The sequence below is a fragment of the Haliotis rufescens genome, unplaced genomic scaffold (genome assembly GCF_023055435.1).
Source record: "Haliotis rufescens isolate VD_foot unplaced genomic scaffold, xgHalRufe1.0.p SCAF_6, whole genome shotgun sequence".
In the NCBI taxonomy this organism is placed as follows: Eukaryota; Metazoa; Mollusca; class Gastropoda; order Lepetellida; family Haliotidae; genus Haliotis; species Haliotis rufescens.
In genome coordinates, this window is record NW_025964334.1 from 35,804,258 (window position 1) to 35,822,300 (window position 18,043).

Consider the following 18,043-nt stretch of genomic DNA (forward strand, 5'->3'; position numbering starts at 1 on the left):
GTGTGAAGTTGCCATGACATTGCAGGAATATTACTATAAGGAGCAAATCTTAATGCACACACCCCAATTTATGAATGGACCTTTCAGTTGGGAACTATGTGCTGTTTGGATATTAATTACTTACCATATTATGTCTCTTTGCTAGAAGGCAAGTAATCGTGACACTTCAACCTGTCAAAATGAAATACTTCTGTTGGTGGAGTTAGGTAGCTTTCAAGTTGGTTCCTTAAGGGTATACAGTGACTGGCAACACTTAGGCTAAGTGAGACAAATGGAAGAAAACATGGATTTGTCAAATGATGTTGACTGCATAAAATATATCTTCCAGTTGTGCAACTATGGGTGTGTCGGCAATCTCTTGCAGCATTACCGAAGAAAGCTGTGATAAGCTGCCCTTGAGGAGACTACACTGCCTCATTGCTTTGTAAAGGAGGAAAACTGCAGTAACTGTAGTATTAAGTACATGACTAGATTATGAATTTTTAAATTTGATTAAGTTTAAGTTTTGTGAATTCCATTATCTTTTAGACCCCCTTCATGGCCTAGTGGTAGAATGTCCGCCCAGGGAGTGGCAGGTCTGGGGTTTGATTCCCGGGCGTGTCATACCAAAACATCTGTGCCCAAACTTTGCGAGGATTAGCCTGAACATGGCCCCTACCTTCAGTTTCACTAGAAGTTAGTGTTATTATATGGACGAATATTAGCTGAGCCTACTAGACTATACAAGATTCTACTTGACTGTGGACTATTAGCTGAAGTCGCAGACTGCATTAGTTTCATGATGTACGTATACAGCAGCTGATCGGTGCAAGATTTCCTGCCTATTTGCAGATTCTTTCCAAGTGTATGGGGATATCCTTAAGAATACTTAGACTTTGTAAATGTCTGTTGGGTTTTGACCTGCATAGAGGCTCAGGTTGTGTCTGGACTGACATCAGTATTATGATACTTAGTCAGGCTCTCCATTGCAAGAATTCAACAAATGCCCCAAGTCAAGGTAGACTTGCACCAGCCTCTATTTGATTTCAAACTTTAAAAAGTGCAATTAAATATAGCAATTAAATAAAGCAGTATAGCAATATAGAATGTACAATGTACAATAAGCATGATAATATTTCAATGCGAACAGAATGAGCAAGTCTAGTTAGCTCTCAACCACAACATTGATATGAATTGGCTTTCATTGCTAACAGAGCCTTGGCAAGACTAATTAGGCCCACAACAGTATCATTGTTTTCCATGATATATCATGAATATTGGTTTTCAACACTAACAGAGCTTTGGCAAGTCCATTTAGGGCCCCAACAGCATCTTCGTATACCATGATACGTATATCATGAATATTGGTTTTCAATACTAATAGTGGCTTGGCAGGTCTAGTTAGGGCCCCAACAGCATCTTGGTATACCATGATATATCATGAATATTGGTTTTCAACACTAATAGTGGCTTGGCAGGTCCAGTTAGGCCTCATAAACAGTATCATAATATAATGAATATTGGTTTTAAGTGCTAACAGAGCCTTAGCAAGTCTAGTTAGGCCCTACAAACAGTATCATGATATAACGAATATTGGTTTTCAATGCTGACATAGACCTGGCAAGTCTAGTTAGGTCCCACAACAGGATCATGGTACAATGAATATTGGTTTTCAATGCCGACAGAGCTTTGGCAAGTCTAGTTAGACCCCACAACAGTATCATGATATAATGAACATTGGTTTTCAATGCTGACAGAGCTTTGGCAAGTCTATTAGACCCCACAACAGTATCATGATATAATGAACATTTGTTTTCAATGCTGACAGAGCCTTGGTAAGTCTAGTTAGGCCCCACAACAGTATCATGATATAATGAGCATTGGTTTTCAATGCTGACAGAGCCTTGGTAAGTCTAGTTAGGCCCCACAACAGTATAATGATATAATGAGCATTGGTTTTCAATGCTGACAGAGCCTGAGCAAGTCTAGTTAGACCCCACAACAGTATCATGATAAAATGAGCATTGGTTTTCAATGCTGACAGAGCTTTGGCAAGTCTAGTTAGACCCCACAACAAGATCATGGTACAATGAATATTGGTTTTCAATGCCGACAGAGCTTTGGCAAGTCTAGTTAAACCCCACAACAGTATCATGATATGATGAACATTGGTTTTCAATGCTGACAGAGCTTTGGCAAGTCTAGTTAGACCCCACAACAGTATCATGATATGATGAACATTTGTTTTCAATGCTGACAGAGCCTTGGTAAGTCTAGTTAGGCCCCACAACAGTATCATGATATATAACATTGGCTGGCCATGGCAAGAAGCCACATCTGTGTGTAATTTTCTTGAATCAGAATGTAACCCGAGCCCCAAGCTAGTCTGCCTTCTGACGAGAGGTAGGCAAGCAGGCAAGCATAGCCATTGAAAATACCCTGGATTCTTTCAGGAGCAGGGAGAAGTCTCCATGCTACTTACAGCACAACGCTGCTGGCTCGAAAATAAGCTTTTTACATCCCCAAGGTAAATACTTTGATTATAGAAGGTAGTTAAGATTTGAGGAGGGTAAATTTAAGAGACTGTGTTAAATGGGTTTTGGAGGGGGTGGGGTGTAGGTTTGGAGGGCTGTTGGAAGGGGGTCAGGAAGAATGGGGGTGATGCCACATCATGGGGGTTGGTGAGTTAGGGTACAGTTGGGCACAGATGACAGTTGTTAATTTGAATGGTTATGTTGAGGGAAGCTGGTTCTTGTGTGTTCTTTGTCAGGCTGAGTTGGGATGTAGATGTGAGCCTTGTTTTGATTGTGGTGTCTTTGTGCTAGTTTAGCATACTGTTTGTGTCATTTATTGTTTCACCATAATCCCTAGACTTTCAGGAATATTCCTCTTGGTGGCTAGTTTCAGGAGTTACTATGATTTATTTTGTGTCAGAATGGTGACATTTGCAGCATTTGCACACTATCATAGTAATGCAGGGGTAAACTCTCAAAAAGGGTTTTGATTAATCTTTGGTAATCTTGAAAATTCTGTAGTTCCTACAAATAAATTCCTGGTTTTTGATAACCATGACAATTTGGGAGTTGTACAGAACACTTGTAACATCTGAACTATGCACTATTCTGAAACACGGAAAACTCAGAATCAACTTAACTCCAAAAAAAAGACGAGAAAACGATTTTGGCAGTACATCTCGGAATACATCGTTTGAGATTCAAACCCATATGACAGCATTATTGTGTTTAATTATCTCATACCAAAATACCCAGAACAACTGATTTCATTTTTGTGGCCATTTTGCCAAATATAACAAAATTTTGAATATTTGATTTCAAAGTGTCGGTATACTTTGTTTGATCAGAACACAGCCCTGTTAACGGGTGATGAATAATACTCCATTTGAGTATTTTTAGAAGTAATGGGACTGTTGTAAATTCAAATAAATGTGTTTTTTAGTAATTAATTAATGTATTGGCACGATTGTTAAGTAAAGGAATTAGACTGAAGAGTTCCTGGACAACCTTAATTTTTTCTGCTGACATGACACATTTGTCATGTTTATTAGTGTTAATCTCAAATGGAGTACCATTAGACATAATTCATAGTTACGACTTTGTCCGTGCTTCCAGTATGTTGCTTTTAAGGATATGTTGATCAACCAAAAATGGTTTCACAATCCATATAATCTGAACTGCGACAGTGATTTTGTTAGGCCAGTGAGAGTAATGTTGATTTCAACTTGATCTGCGCTCACCAGTGATAAGCGAAGACCAACCTTCAAATTTTATCTCCTCAATGTTCATTAGCTTAAATATTTGTTATGTTATTGATTTTTTCCAAACATTGATGTGTGTATTTGTAGTACTGATTTGCTTTCCTGAGTAATATAAGGTCAGGAAATTGAAAAATAAACATACGTAGTACTGCAACAACTAATTCGGAACATTTCACAGGGTCTACAGAGCTGCAGATAAGCTGCGTATTTGCATAAAATAACCCCCAAAAATATTCAAAACCCAATTACTTTCAATTAACTTGTGTACAGAAACGTATGCATTAAATGAAAAACTCAAATGTATAAAAACAGCATGCGTAAATACCCAATGAATCTTTTTCAGTATGCGTACAATGGAGCTAATTTCCGAAACACAATTACAAGCTAGTTTACTTTCTGAGTCAAGCCTATAGTTAGAACCCTTATATACATCTGAAACATTATTTTATTTTTTTTGAAATCTGAAAATGTTTACTTATTTTGGGAAAAATCCAATAGAGTGATGAATAGATGAGTGAAAAAATATTGGTTACCCAATGAAAAATGTTATTACCCAATCAAAATAGAAACCTTCGAGTAAAAACTCAATTGCTCAAAAAGTGTATAAAGAGCTCTGGGTCTATCACTGACAGATCCAAAGGGGGTGTAGAAACCTTCGAGTAAAAACTCAATTGCTCAAAAAGTGTATAAAGAGCTCTGGGTCTATCACTGACAGATCCAAAGGGGGTGTAGAAACCTTCGAGTAAAAACTCAATTGCTCAAAAAGTTATCAAGAGCTCTGGGTCTATCACTGACAGATCCAAAGGGGGTGCAGGGGTGAGCACTTCCTGTTTTTTAGATACCTTGCACAGTATTCTCGGCTTTGCCTCCTCCGCCGAGTCCAATGTGACTCGGGTATTATGTGCACCCCGTTTTTCAAGATGCTGGATGCCCGTCTATGATAATTTGTTTCACGTGTTTGACAGTAGAGTATTTTCATTTGATGTTTGCACATATCATTGTTTAGTCTGCACCCTTTGTCAATTCATCGTCAGTTTCATTTTTTGTGTATATTTCATCCCCATTCCATCTTGTGTTTTTGCAGTGGCGTGATGTCTTGGCGTGACAGGTGAAGTTCTATCCTAGTTTATTTTGCACACATTACTAACATGTTAGATTAATTTGTTGGCAACACTGGAAAGATCAACCTCATTTTGTAGTTATTTATTTATTTGTTTATTTATTTATGATTATTTTTATATTTTTATGCTAATTGTCTTCTTTAACAGTTTAAGTCCTTTTTCTATTCATGTATTTTGGCTACTTTCCAGTACACAATATAGCAGAGAGGCTTTTGAATTTCCATATGCATGTCTTAAACCAACTTTTCTTTTTGGCGTTAATCAAGAACATGAAGAACGAGACAGAAAGCATTTTGAACCTATTTTCTTATTTTTTTAAATATAAGAGTATTTGTTGACTGTTCACCTTCTGTGTTGAGAAATACCCATTTCATATATTTTCTAGTGCAAAGGTAAGAACATTTCCTAGTAGAAAGTAAAAACATTGTTTTTGTGAGGTTGATTTGATATTGTTGCCCAGTTACTCATATCACTGTTAGTTTGTTTTTCCATATGAATTACATTGTAGATATTATATGAAGAAAACTTTTGTTACTTTTGAAAGTACAGTTAATTATCAAATTTGCTTTGAAACTGTTGAAAAGACTGAATATACTCCTGAGTTTTTAGTTTTTAGACCTGAATCTTTGTTGGAACTTTGAGGGATTAATGTTGGTATGATCATGACACTTTATGTAGTTCTAGTTTAGCCATTTTCACAGCATGCAGTGTTTAGAGTAGATGTAGTTGTCTCCCTTGGATCACCATGTCGTTTTGAAAAGAAAAGTGAAGATGAAAATGCATTTTAAACTATTGATTATTTCTCCCTGTACTTGATCTCTTGAAGAATGCTTTGCAACTTCTTCGCTCCTAGATTTGGCAAATGAAGATTCAAAGCTGGCTTTTTTTTCCAAAATAAATTAAATTAAAATAAATTAAAGCTTATGTTGGTTGCAAAATTTCTAAAAGAATATATTTTCTTAATTGTAAGCCTTCATTTATTTTCAGTCAATGACTATAATCTGGAGTAAATGATGCTACTGTGTGACAGTAATATTTTGTCATATAACAGACTCAAAGTGTGAATTTGAGCATTTTCAGCTTCAATTGTTCAGTTATTGCACAGCCATTTTATTTTCTATTTCTGAAACATGTTAAACCAAACAATATCAAAATTTGTCTTTTCTGTGGTTGCACAATGATGAGACGAGATGTTGTTGACCAAATGTGTCATCTGTGTCTTATATGTTGTGTGTCTGCATGCTGCAACAAGTGGGTGAGTGAGTGAGTTTTAGGAATCTTTCAGCAATATGACAAGGATAATGGCTGGAGACCCCAACCATAGGCCCAATTCGTCACCACTCGCCACTTTCTGTAACCTGCAAGAAGACTTGTCCCCTTATTGATGAATGTTATGTACCAAACCAATCAGACTGTGTGTATGACTTCAAGTACTTTGAGCCCATTTCTGGTGTCCTCCGCCGTTATATTGCTGGAATATTGCTAAAAACGTCGTTATACATCCTCACTCACTCAAGTACATTGGTCAAAGAATTCCTCAGGAATATAAGGGGGGGAATATATGTGAATCATTACACAACAAGTTGACAATTCTGTTAGCTATGCCCGTCTGCGCTTAGACAGAATCCAGTATAAAAAAATGGCCATAAGAGGGACAGGAGGACTTCGCTATTCATATTGTCCTGGAAAAACACGAGTTGGTCACAAATGGCATAGACCCCACCCAGAGGGAGGGGAATGGATGTGATGCTGTCTATATGACAGACCATTACAATAACCACTAGCCAAGCCTGTCTGCACATTCAGCTGTTGATGCTGTCTATATGACAGACCATTACAATAACCACTAGCCAAGCCTGTCTGCACATTCAGCTGTTGATGCTGTCTATATGACAGACCATTACAATAACCACTAGCCAAGCCTGTCTGCACATTCAGCTGTTGATGCTGTCTATATGACAGACCATTACAATAACCACTAGCCAAGCCTGTCTGCACATTCAGCTGTTGATGCTGTCTATATGACAGACCATTACAATAACCACTAGCCAAGCCTGTCTGCACATGCAGCTGTTGATGCTGTCTATATGACAGACCATTACAATAACCACTAGCCAAGCCTGTCTGCACATTCAGCTGTTGATGCTGTCTATATGACAGACCATTACAATAACCACTAGCCAAGCCTGTCTGCACATTCAGCTGTTGATGCTGTCTATATGACAGACCATTACAATAACCACTAGCCAAGCCTGTCTGCACATTCAGCTGTTGATGCTGTCTATATGACAGACCATTACAATAACCACTAGCCAAGCCTGTCTGCACATTCAGCTGTTGATGCTGTCTATATGACAGACCATTACAATAACCACTAGCCAAGCCTGTCTGCACATCCAGCTGTTGATGCTGTCTATATGACAGACCATTACAATAACCACCAGCCAAGCCTGTCTGCACATGCAGCTGTTGATGCTGTCTATATGACAGACCATTACAATAACCACCAGCCAAGCCTGTCTGCACATCCAGCTGTTGATGCTGTCTATATGACAGACCATTACAATAACCACCAGCCAAGCCTGTCTGCACATGCAGCTGTTGATGCTGTCTATATGACAGACCATTACAATAACCACTAGCCAAGCCTGTCTGCACATTCAGCTGTTGATGCTGTCTATATGACAGACCATTACAATAACCACCAGCCAAGCCTGTCTGCACATGCAGCTGTTGATGCTGTCTATATGACAGACCATTACAATAACCACTAGCCAAGCCTGTCTGCACATCCAGCTGTTGATGCTGTCTATATGACAGACCATTACAATAACCACTAGCCAAGCCTGTCTGCACATCCAGCTGTTGATGCTGTCTATATGACAGACCATTACAATAACCACCAGCCAAGCCTGTCTGCACATTCAGCTGTTGATGCTGTCTATATGACAGACCATTACAATAACCACCAGCCAAGCCTGTCTGCACATTCAGCTGTTGATGCTGTCTATATGACAGACCATTACAATAACCACCAGCCAAGCCTGTCTGCACATCCAGCTGTTGATGCTGTCTCACCATGACATGTCATTTTTTCCTGTTACTTGTCCTTCCTTGCAACAAAAACTTGAGGGTCTATCAATATAATTCAAACAGCTTATGGGGAAGTGTGGTAGGTTAGTGGGTAAGGTGTTTGCTCTTCACACCGAAGGCCTGGGTACATTGGTACAATGTGTTAAGACCATTATCCCCTACTTGTGATATTGCTAAAAGTGGCATTAAATCCAACTCACTCACTCAAACAGCATATGTATGCCTTTGGTTGTGGCAATGTAGGTTTGTTTTGATCAAATCAAACTATCTGCACAACCAGTACATTACACTAACATGCTTATTCCCTGAAATAAAGTTACCTCTTCGGTCAAGTAACTGTGCTTGACATGAACACTGGTCCGCTGGTCAGAGTCTGGTATGTTTTCTTAAGGACCAGTAAAATAAAATAAATTGTGGTCCGGTTGTAGTGTTATTTTGGGGACGAACAAAGTAATTTAAGTTTGTACAAGTTTTGAAATCAGCGATAGATCGTAGAGATGCAATCTCATTCAAATTTTCGAGGTTGCATGATTAGAAATCACATTCCGACTGTCACCTTCATAATCTGGTAAGCGACGCTCTGATTGTTGGATGAAAGGTCATTCTGACGTGACCCCTAATGGGATGTCTTCAGATCTTGGTTTAACGATAGCGAGTACTAAGGTCTGATTTTAATGAGATTGAGTAGAGATCAAACAGGACCAAATTTCTTTTGGTGCTGGTCCTTTGGACCACTGACAAATTTTGGTCAGTGTCAGCGCTGTAAGTACATATAATTACATGGGGGCACCCTGGAGTATAAGGGACCCTCAGTATCTTAATTCCAAGAGCTAAGAACGGGAAGAGTACTGGCTGCTAGAGCTAAGATGAGGTGAGATGAAATTGGGTTTAACGTCGCGTCCAAGATTATTGCACTTATATCGTGACGTGCATGCACGTGTGTGTGGCTGCTTGTACTAGTCTAGACTGATGCCGATTTATAGTGCTAGCCCACTGAGATGCCATGCCGCAGTTTAACATGAATACCCCACTCAGACTCAGTATACTGACTCCGAGCCGACCAGTCCTTGTTTTAGCTCCTTAATGCCGAGTGCCAGACAGGGTAACAACAAGTACCATCTTTTAACATCTTTTGGTATGACGCGGCCGGGGATCGAACCCCGGACCTTCCGCTCTCTGGGCGGACGCTCTACCTCTAGGTCACGGAGGCGGTGCTAGAGCTGAGATCATGGAGCAGGGATGAGAGTGAAATGGAGGTGACTGTTTTATGGACTATCTGCTGTGGGTTCTGCAAGAGAGACTAACAGTACTTGAAAATTAGCTGTAGTTACATACAGTTATAAGACTTCTCGGTAACCACAGGACAAACAGCTTTGAGATTATCAGAGGAGGTAATATGATCCTTACCTAATCGTGCTTCAAACTGACAGGGGTAGCCTGGTTGGTAAAGTGTTCGCTCAAAACCCCTTAAGACCCAGGTTTGATTCCTCACGTGTGAGACCCATTTCTGATATTTCTGGACTATTGCTAAAAGTGACGTAAAACTGTACTCACTCACTCATTCAGACTGACAGGAGCTGAGGTCATTAACCATGCTGACTCCTGAAAAACCATGACCCTCCCATCTTCCTGAGGCAAGGGAGTTAACTCACTATAAAAGTCCAGTCTCCACCCTTGTCGAAATATGTTGGAATTTTGTGGCTAGAATGAGTGCCACCAGTTGCTATTACAAGTTATGTCCCTTCTATGTCTCTTCTACTGACAAATCAGATTCCATTGCTAAATCGCGGGGGCCAGTCTGACCAATAATCAAAATCTATATTGTAAGGATATCAGTCTTACCTTGCAAAGCACATCAAATCATTTGAGCACTATGATTATGAACATGAAAAGATTTGGAAAATATGTCAACTTCCATTTGACGGTACACATGCTTTGCACATCCTGCAATCGACCAAAATCTGCATGTTGAAATCCATTTTTATGAACCAGATGTCTAGATCGTTACACAATTTTGATTGGACTATGCACAGACTCGTTAGACTCAGAATTCCAGCCTAGTTTGCCTCGTGAAGATTTGACCCTCCATGTCTAAGTAATAAGGTCCTTTCGTCATATTTTTCTTGAACCATTGAAACTTGAAATGTTTGCCTAGGAAATGCATGACATATATGAATTAACATTAGTCTGAAGCATTGATTTTTGGGAAGTTATGTTTTCAATTTGTTAAATCCAAAAAGCATGCTGTGACAAATTAAAAAAATGGTAATGTTAAATGAGGTAAATATTTAATGAAGCACTCATAATAGGTTTGAATATCAACATTTTGCATGTGAACAGTTTTCTGGTTTTGAGGTATGAGGATTTTGTTTATGTAGGATCATTTGATATGATTACTTGCATGTTTGAACATAAGGAAAGCAGTTGATTATGTCTTATGTGCAGGCGCCCTACTTTCCACCAGAACTTGAATACACTCTTGCTAGAAAAGGATAAGGTTGCTTCTATGCCTCCTGTCGTGTGGCTTTGCTTGGCATTGAGAAGACTAAAGAACTTGAATACAAGAAACGTTTATGGAAAACATTTTTTTTATTCTGTGCGACATTTCAGGGCTATTTCTTAATGTCATTACAAACAATGGGAACTTGTTCTCGTAGTCTGTCTCACAGTCCCTGAACCATATTATTTTTCCTTTCTGTAATGCACTAGCCATGTAAGAAGCAAGTCTAGATTTTCCTCAAGTCTCACTGGGGCTCCTTTTCAATTTATATGGAGTTACTTGTTTGTATCTAAATTTTCAGAGAACACAGAAGATATTGCACCTGTGAATTGTAACAGCCCTAGTAGGTGAGAATACATAGGATATTGCACCTGTGAGTTGTAACAGCCCTAGTAGGTGGGAATACATGATATTGCACCAGTGAGTTGTAACAGCCCTAGTAGGTGAGAATACATAGGATATTGCACCTGTGAGTTGTAACAGCCCTAGTAGGTGAGAATACATAGGATATTGCACCTGTGAGTTTTAATAGCCCTAGTAGGTGAGAATACATAAGATATTGCACCAGTGAGTTTTAATAGCCCTAGTAGGTGAGAATACACAAGATATTGCACCTGTGAGTTGTTATAGCCCTGGTAGGTGAGAATACATAAGATATTGCACCAGTGAGTTGTTATAGCCCTGGTAGGTGGGAATACATAAGATATTGCACCAGTGAGTTGTAACAGCCCTGGTAGGTGAGAATACATAAGATATTGCACCTGTGAGTTGTAACAGCCCTGGTAGGTGAGAATACATAAGATATTGCACCAGTGAGTTGTTATAGCCCTTGTAAGGGAGAATACATAAGATATTGCACCTGTGAGTTGTAGCAGCCCTAGTAGGTGAGAATATTTAAGATATTGCTGCAGTGAGTTGTAATAGACCTGGTAGGTGGGAATACATAAGATATTGCACCAGTAAGATGTAACAGCCCTAGTAGGTGAGAATACATAAGATATTGCACGAGTGAGTTGTAATAGCCCTGGTTGGAGGGAATACATAAGATATTGCACCTGTGAGTTGTAACAGCCCTAGTAGGTGAGAATACATAAGATATTGCACCAGTAAGATGTAATTGCCCATGTAGGTGAGAATATTTAAGGTGTTGCTGAAGTGAGTTGTAATAGCCCTGGTAGGTGGGAATACATACGATATTGCACCAGTGAGTTGTAATAGCCCTGGTAGGTGGGAATATATAAGTAGTGTATCACTTAGTTGTAATAGCACTAGTAGGCAAGAATGTTGTTTACATCTATGAAGACTGTAGGTTAGCCTGCAGCAGGGAGGCTGTGTGGATGACCTGGGTCAGTCTCACCTCTGTGTAACCCCAGATGTTTCACTGGCCACTCCCTCACCACTGTGATAAACACACAGCTGTCTTGTACCACTCAGTCTCACCAGGAGTTATCTCCCTTGATGTGCAGCACCGCTCTCGCAGCCAGTTGTTAGCCGAGAGATATTGTCCACTTCCAACAACCAGTGAAAAGTTTGCCATGTCAACTACCTCAAACCAGTGATGGTAGTTCAGCTTCATGTTTGGTGGTCAACTACCTCAAACCAGTGATGGTAGTTCAGCTTCATGTTTGGTGGTCAACTACCTCAAACCAGTGATGGTAGTTCAGCTTCATGTTTGGTTGTCAACTACCTCAAACCAGTGATGGTAGTTCAGCTTCATGTTTGGTTGTCAACTACCTCAAACCAGTGATGGGAGTTCAGCTTCATGTTTGGTTGTCAACTACCTCAAACCAGTGATGGTAGTTCAGCTTCATGTTTGGTTGTCAACTACCTCAAACCAGTGATGGTACAGATTCTACCATCATGTTTACCATGACACAACTTTCTGTGAACAGTTGGGTCCTTTGAAGTGCCAAGATTGGGTTTGAATCCCAGATTTACCTTGATTATCATCCTTGGTCTGTCTGCACCATTCTCACTTGTTGGATTCACCAAAGTGATATAGCACACAAGACTGTCGTCCAGTATAGTCCAAACAGTTCATATGCTTTGGGGTTTCACCAAAGTGGTAAACGTCTCAAACCTAAATCACCTGGTGTGTTCCTTCAACATGAAGTTGACACACCGGGATAGCACTGAAATAGTGTTTGAAGCTGCGTCAACTCCAACCCACTCACTCAGCTGTCAACATTCTGCTGGACTAACAGCTACTTGAATTAATGATTTTGCACAGTATTGATTTTTACATTCTAAATATCGCTATGGTCATTAACCAGCAAAGATATCAGGTTCGGAATATTTTGTTCCATTGGTGGACAAAAACTTCTATGCACTCCAACATAATTGAACACAAGATTCTCTTGTGAGCTATGTCTTCTCAAACAAGGTGTTGTGGTCTTCAAGTCACCTAGAACTATGTCTTGTCAAACACAGTTTCTGACTGGCAGTTCATCCTATACACCTAAAATATGTTAGACCCATGAAGATCCGGGGTAGATAAGTCTTCTGCAACCAATGCTTGCTGTAAAAGGCGACCATGCTTGTCGTAAGAGGCAACTAATGGGATCCGGTGGTCAGACTCAATGACTTGATTGATGCATGTAATCAATCCCAATTGCATGGAGTCAAGCTCATGGTATCAATCACTGGATTGTATGGTCAAGACTCTATTATGGATAGAACAGCGTCATATAGCTGGAATATTGCTGACCGGCATTAAACAGCAAACAAAAATAAAATATGTTTCGCTGATATTACATTAGGAGTAAGTTGGTCTTGTCTTATGCCCATAGCATTTGACAAGATGGCGATTCTGGGTTAGACTAGGTCCCCAACCGCCCTGTCTTGTGAGGTGACTAACTGGATTGGGTAGTCTGGCTTGGTGATATCATGTAGTAATATCCCAATGTCGTGGATCATTGATTATAATATCAATTATGGCCAAGACGTGATTATTTCCCTTGTCGATGTCTTATTGCTGGAATATTGCAGCATTAAACACGAAACAAACAAAACACATGACAAGATCATAAAGGTTTGGTTTCCGAGATGCCAATAGCTGGTAGATTACAGGGCCATACCAATGTCTGCAATGGTCATCAAACAGGTCAGGGTTTGAGTTGGACATGGACCCTGGGCCGTGGTCAGCTGATTTAATTGTCCATTAAGCTGGTCATTGTTTATGTGCTATTAGTGCTGTGCGCTCACCACTGGAAGTCCATGAGGCTAGACAGATTCCTTGGAAACCAGTACTCCATCTTTGGGAGTTCTGAAATATTGGAAGTACTGAAATTGAAATTCCCTTCCTGCTCATAATTGAATTACTATATATAGCTAGGTTTTATTTATTAGCCCGGGAGTTTGGGTTTAACCTGCTTTTGTCAGTACTGTAGCAATATCACTTCGGGAGACATGTACAGTTGAGGGATTCACTACTAAAGTTCTGCAGAGTTGCACCCCTTGGGCATGCCATGATCCTATGATCTTGGCTTTAAATCCCAAATTCACACTTGGTTTGTCAGCACCGTACACATATTCGTGGATTTTAGAAAACTCGAGGGGGCATGCAGGTCTACTAAGATGCTGCAGTTTGCTGTGGAAAGATACATCCCTTAGACGTGGGATAACTAATGATCATGGGTTTGAATCTGAGATTCATATTGATTGTTTTATAGGTTTATAGATTTGACCAATTTGGTAATGCCTGCATTACTTTGGGATTTTCTCCCACATTAACCTCACACATTGTGATCATGTTTATGTAACTGATATTTATGAAGTTGTGTTAGACCCAACTCATTACCCATGATGGTCGTGTCATCGTGACCCAAAAGCAGGGATGATTGCTTATGCTATCAACCACTGATTTGCCTAGCCCAGTTGTGACACTTTGTACAGCTGGGTTATAATCATATTCACCATATAAAGCACTCTGCTCAAAGAAGCACCCGCTGACCAACTGCGAGAACAATATGGAAGTAATATTTGAATCAAGTCTTTGAGAGGCATTTAGAAGTGATACACATAAGGAAGAGATAACACAATGTTTCGGAGTATATGCTTACTCCTTCATCCTCCTGTTGAAGGAGTAAGCATATACTCAGAAACGTTGTGTTCCTCATAATAAAGAGTAAAAGGCGACTAACAAGATCGGGTGGTCAGGCTCATCATATCCCAATTGCGTGGGTCGATGCTCATAACGTCAGTCACTGGATTGTCTGGTCCAGATTTGATTATTAACAGACTGCCATCATACAGCTGGAATATTGCTGAGTGCAGTGTTAAACAACAAACAAACCAAATCATAAGAAGAAGTTGGCATCCATTAATTCTCTTCCTAATATTTTCTGGTGTATTACAGATTACTGACTGAAAACAGTGTAGAAGTGGTATATAAACTATTATTGAAACAGATTTAGTTTTATTGGCATTTGAACCAATTTGTTCACTTCAGCTCCATAACTGACAACAAATTTGACTTGTGAATACTTTTAAGAGGCAGCTCTGTGTTTGTCAAGTTTCTATGTGCCCAGATGCTTATTGTGGTGACTAAGGTAGCTGGAATAGTGCTGACTTGTGACACAAAAGATTAGCTCATTATCACTCGTGAGGGGGTTGTGAAACCTGTACATATTTCTGTCCTTATTGGTTCGTTGTTCAGTGCCCGTCACACCTGTGTTAAATCACTAGACCATGGACATGGCGTTTGTATTGCTTAGTGGCCAGTGACCTTTCAACTCTAGGCTCCTAAATCGAGTATAGCAGTCCACTGATGCTCAGTTTAACAATTCTCTTATTCAAATTTCAGACGTTTTTGTCAGACAGTTCAATAGTTGACCTGCAGAAACAGGTGAAATGATTGCAACGTTAGTATTTGCATCAAGTTGGTGAGTGCAACATTTCAGATTAATGTGGATCACCTCCGTGGTCTTGTGGTAGAGCGTCGGCCCGGAGAGGGGAAGGTCCGGGGTTCGATCCCCGGCCGCGTCATACCCAAAGACGTTAAAAGGTGGTACTTGTTGTTACTCTGTCTGGCGCTCAGCATTAAGGAGCTAAAACAAGGACTGGTCGGCTCGGAGAGAGTATACTGTGTCTGAGTGGGGTATTCATGTTAAACTGCGGCATGGTATCTCAGTGGGCTAGCACTATAAATCGGCATCCGTCTGGTCTAGTACAAGCAGCCACACACACACACACACACACACACACACACACACACACACACACACACATGCATGCACGTCGCTATATAATCTTGGACGCGACGTTAAACCAAATTTCACCTCACCTTACCTCACCTCAGATTAATGTTTACAGTATAACATGGGCAGCATGCTGGCCGCACTAGAAAATGAATAGTTTTAAATAAGATCAGTCATCAGCTATAGTGGTATTCCGATTAATTGAAATATTCAATGTTTAGAAAGTCCAAATGACCAAGCAACAGATTTCTTTAACCGAACACAACCCATTTGGACCCCTCTTGCAGGTCCTGAGATAGTTTTCTTTCCTGAGGTTTATTCACTACTCACAGCTTAGGACTTGGTAAAATTTGGCATTAAAAAGTTCTTAAGTAAGTATTTGTGTTTCTCTTTGTCAGATGTGATCTAGTTTTACTGAAATGTGCATTGAAAACCAGCAAAATGGCACTAACCGATAATTTCGATGGGCTATCGGTTGGGAAGATGGATCATCAGTCATGATTTTACAACCTCCCAGCACTATCCAGCTATTTATTGGACTGCATGTGCTTGAGGTTGGGAGTCCGTCAGCTTTATCGAGAGTCCTGGTCGTGTCGATACTCCTTGGAGTCAAGGCATTTGTGACCAAGCACTACAAATTTCTTCAGTTTAAATATTGGTTAGCCAATTAAGAAATTGGGATATGACCATATTAGGTCTCAAACATTTTAGTCACGTAATAATAATGCAGCATTTTGTGACATTTGAAAACATGTGTTGCATCAATAAAAACTCAGGCTATCGAAGGTATATAAAATCATCATTTGCTGGAAGCTATTTAGAAATTGGGACATGACCATATTTGGTCTCAATAATTTTTAATCATGTCATGATTTTTCAGCATTTTGAGACATTTGAAAGGAACTTATAGCTTTAATTAAAAGGCAGGCTATGTCAGCATCATTTGCTGAAACCAATGGAGAAGTTGAGCTTATTATAGCTTATTGTTGCGTGTATTCCTCCTCCTCGTGTTAACTGTAAGGATCAGCTCCCCAGAGATTACAATGGCTCTTAACATTCGAGGTGTCATGTTTGGTTCGGATTTTCTTCTTCTTCTTCTTCTTTTTTAACATAAAAAATAGCGTGAATCAATATGTGTGTTTGACGTCAGGATGATATGTGGTACATATGAACTCCTTGTACAAATGTGAAATTGGACCAATTAATCGTGATTGTCGAAAGTATCGCCACATTGTATTCTGTCTTGCGCCATTTTTCGATTAAAAAAAAGTAGGAAGTTTTGGTAGCTTCTTGTCAATATGGCACTTGGAAAGACAAATTTGTATTGTTGATAGGCTTCCCGAAGTTATGTTTGTACTTTGGTGCTATTTGAGAATTATTTGTGATATTGCTTGGGGAATTGAAGAAAAAGTTGAAAATCAATCTTACAGGTGTCGTTGGATCTGATAATAAGTAATCATTGATTGTAGACTGGTTAAAGGTTTAAATGTAACCTGTTTTTAAGCAAAATTCTGGGCTTGATGTAGAATTTAAAATATTAGAAGCAGAATTTATAAAAGATCTTTTCAAAATAAGTTAACAAAATTACCATGCTTGTTTTTTAATGGCGTTGATCGTTGCAAACAATATCAATCACTGAATCTAGTCTAGACTTGATTATTTACGCTGTCATGAAGGAGGAATATTGCTGAGGGCAGCATTAAAAAAATAGTTGTCTGTTCCAGAATTGGTTATAACCAACACACAAATCTTCACCAACCCATGCTTACTGTAAGAGGCAAATATGCTTGTCATTAGAGGCGACTATCGGGATCTGGTGGTCAGACTCGCTGACCTTGTTGCTAAGTGTCATTGTATACCTATTGTGTAGATCGAAGCTCATTTCATCACTGGATTGTCTAGTCCAGACTTATTTTTTACAGACGACCATCATATAGCTGAAATATTGCTGAGTGAGGCATTAAGCAACAAACAAACAACATGTGAATAGATCGCCATCTATTGAGGGTTGATCAGGTTGATTGTCACCTGTTTTCTTGACATCAGAACCTGAAGTTTCTTAGCTGTGCCATCTAGTACATCTGACAAGCCCACAACAATTGATTTATTCGTTTGTCTCCTACACACTGTAATTGCAGTTCAGACAACATGAAGTCATAACACTGTCTGTTACTGGACGATAATCTTTTTCCTCCGTCATGTGAAAGGATTGGGCATTAACATAAGAATGAGTTGAAGGGAAATAGCAGGACACCACTCCCACCACCATCTGACAGGATGGCACAAAAGGCTTGTCTTTCGGCTCCGCGTGCCTCGTACATGAAAGAACCACACTCCGACGATCACTCTGCATACCTTGATCAAGTGAGGATGTCCT

General features: G+C 39.7%; 1 protein-coding gene across 6 annotated transcripts in view; it reads left to right on the top strand.

The window, feature by feature from the left end:
* The window catches only part of LOC124148530 (trithorax group protein osa-like), a 140,119-nt gene that overhangs the window by 8,163 nt on the left and 113,913 nt on the right, over positions 1 to 18,043 (top strand). Inside the window, exons 1-2 of one of the 6 annotated variants that reach the window (XM_046519651.2) lie at positions 2,397 to 2,506; positions 4,839 to 4,862. The exons of 3 other annotated variants lie outside the window; for them this stretch is intronic. The gene's annotated coding sequence lies outside the window, so the exon portion shown is untranslated. Of the gene's footprint in view, positions 1 to 2,396; positions 2,507 to 4,838; positions 4,863 to 18,043 lie in introns of those variants that run through there. 2 more of the 6 variants (XM_046519649.2, XM_046519652.2) reach the window with 2 other exon arrangements.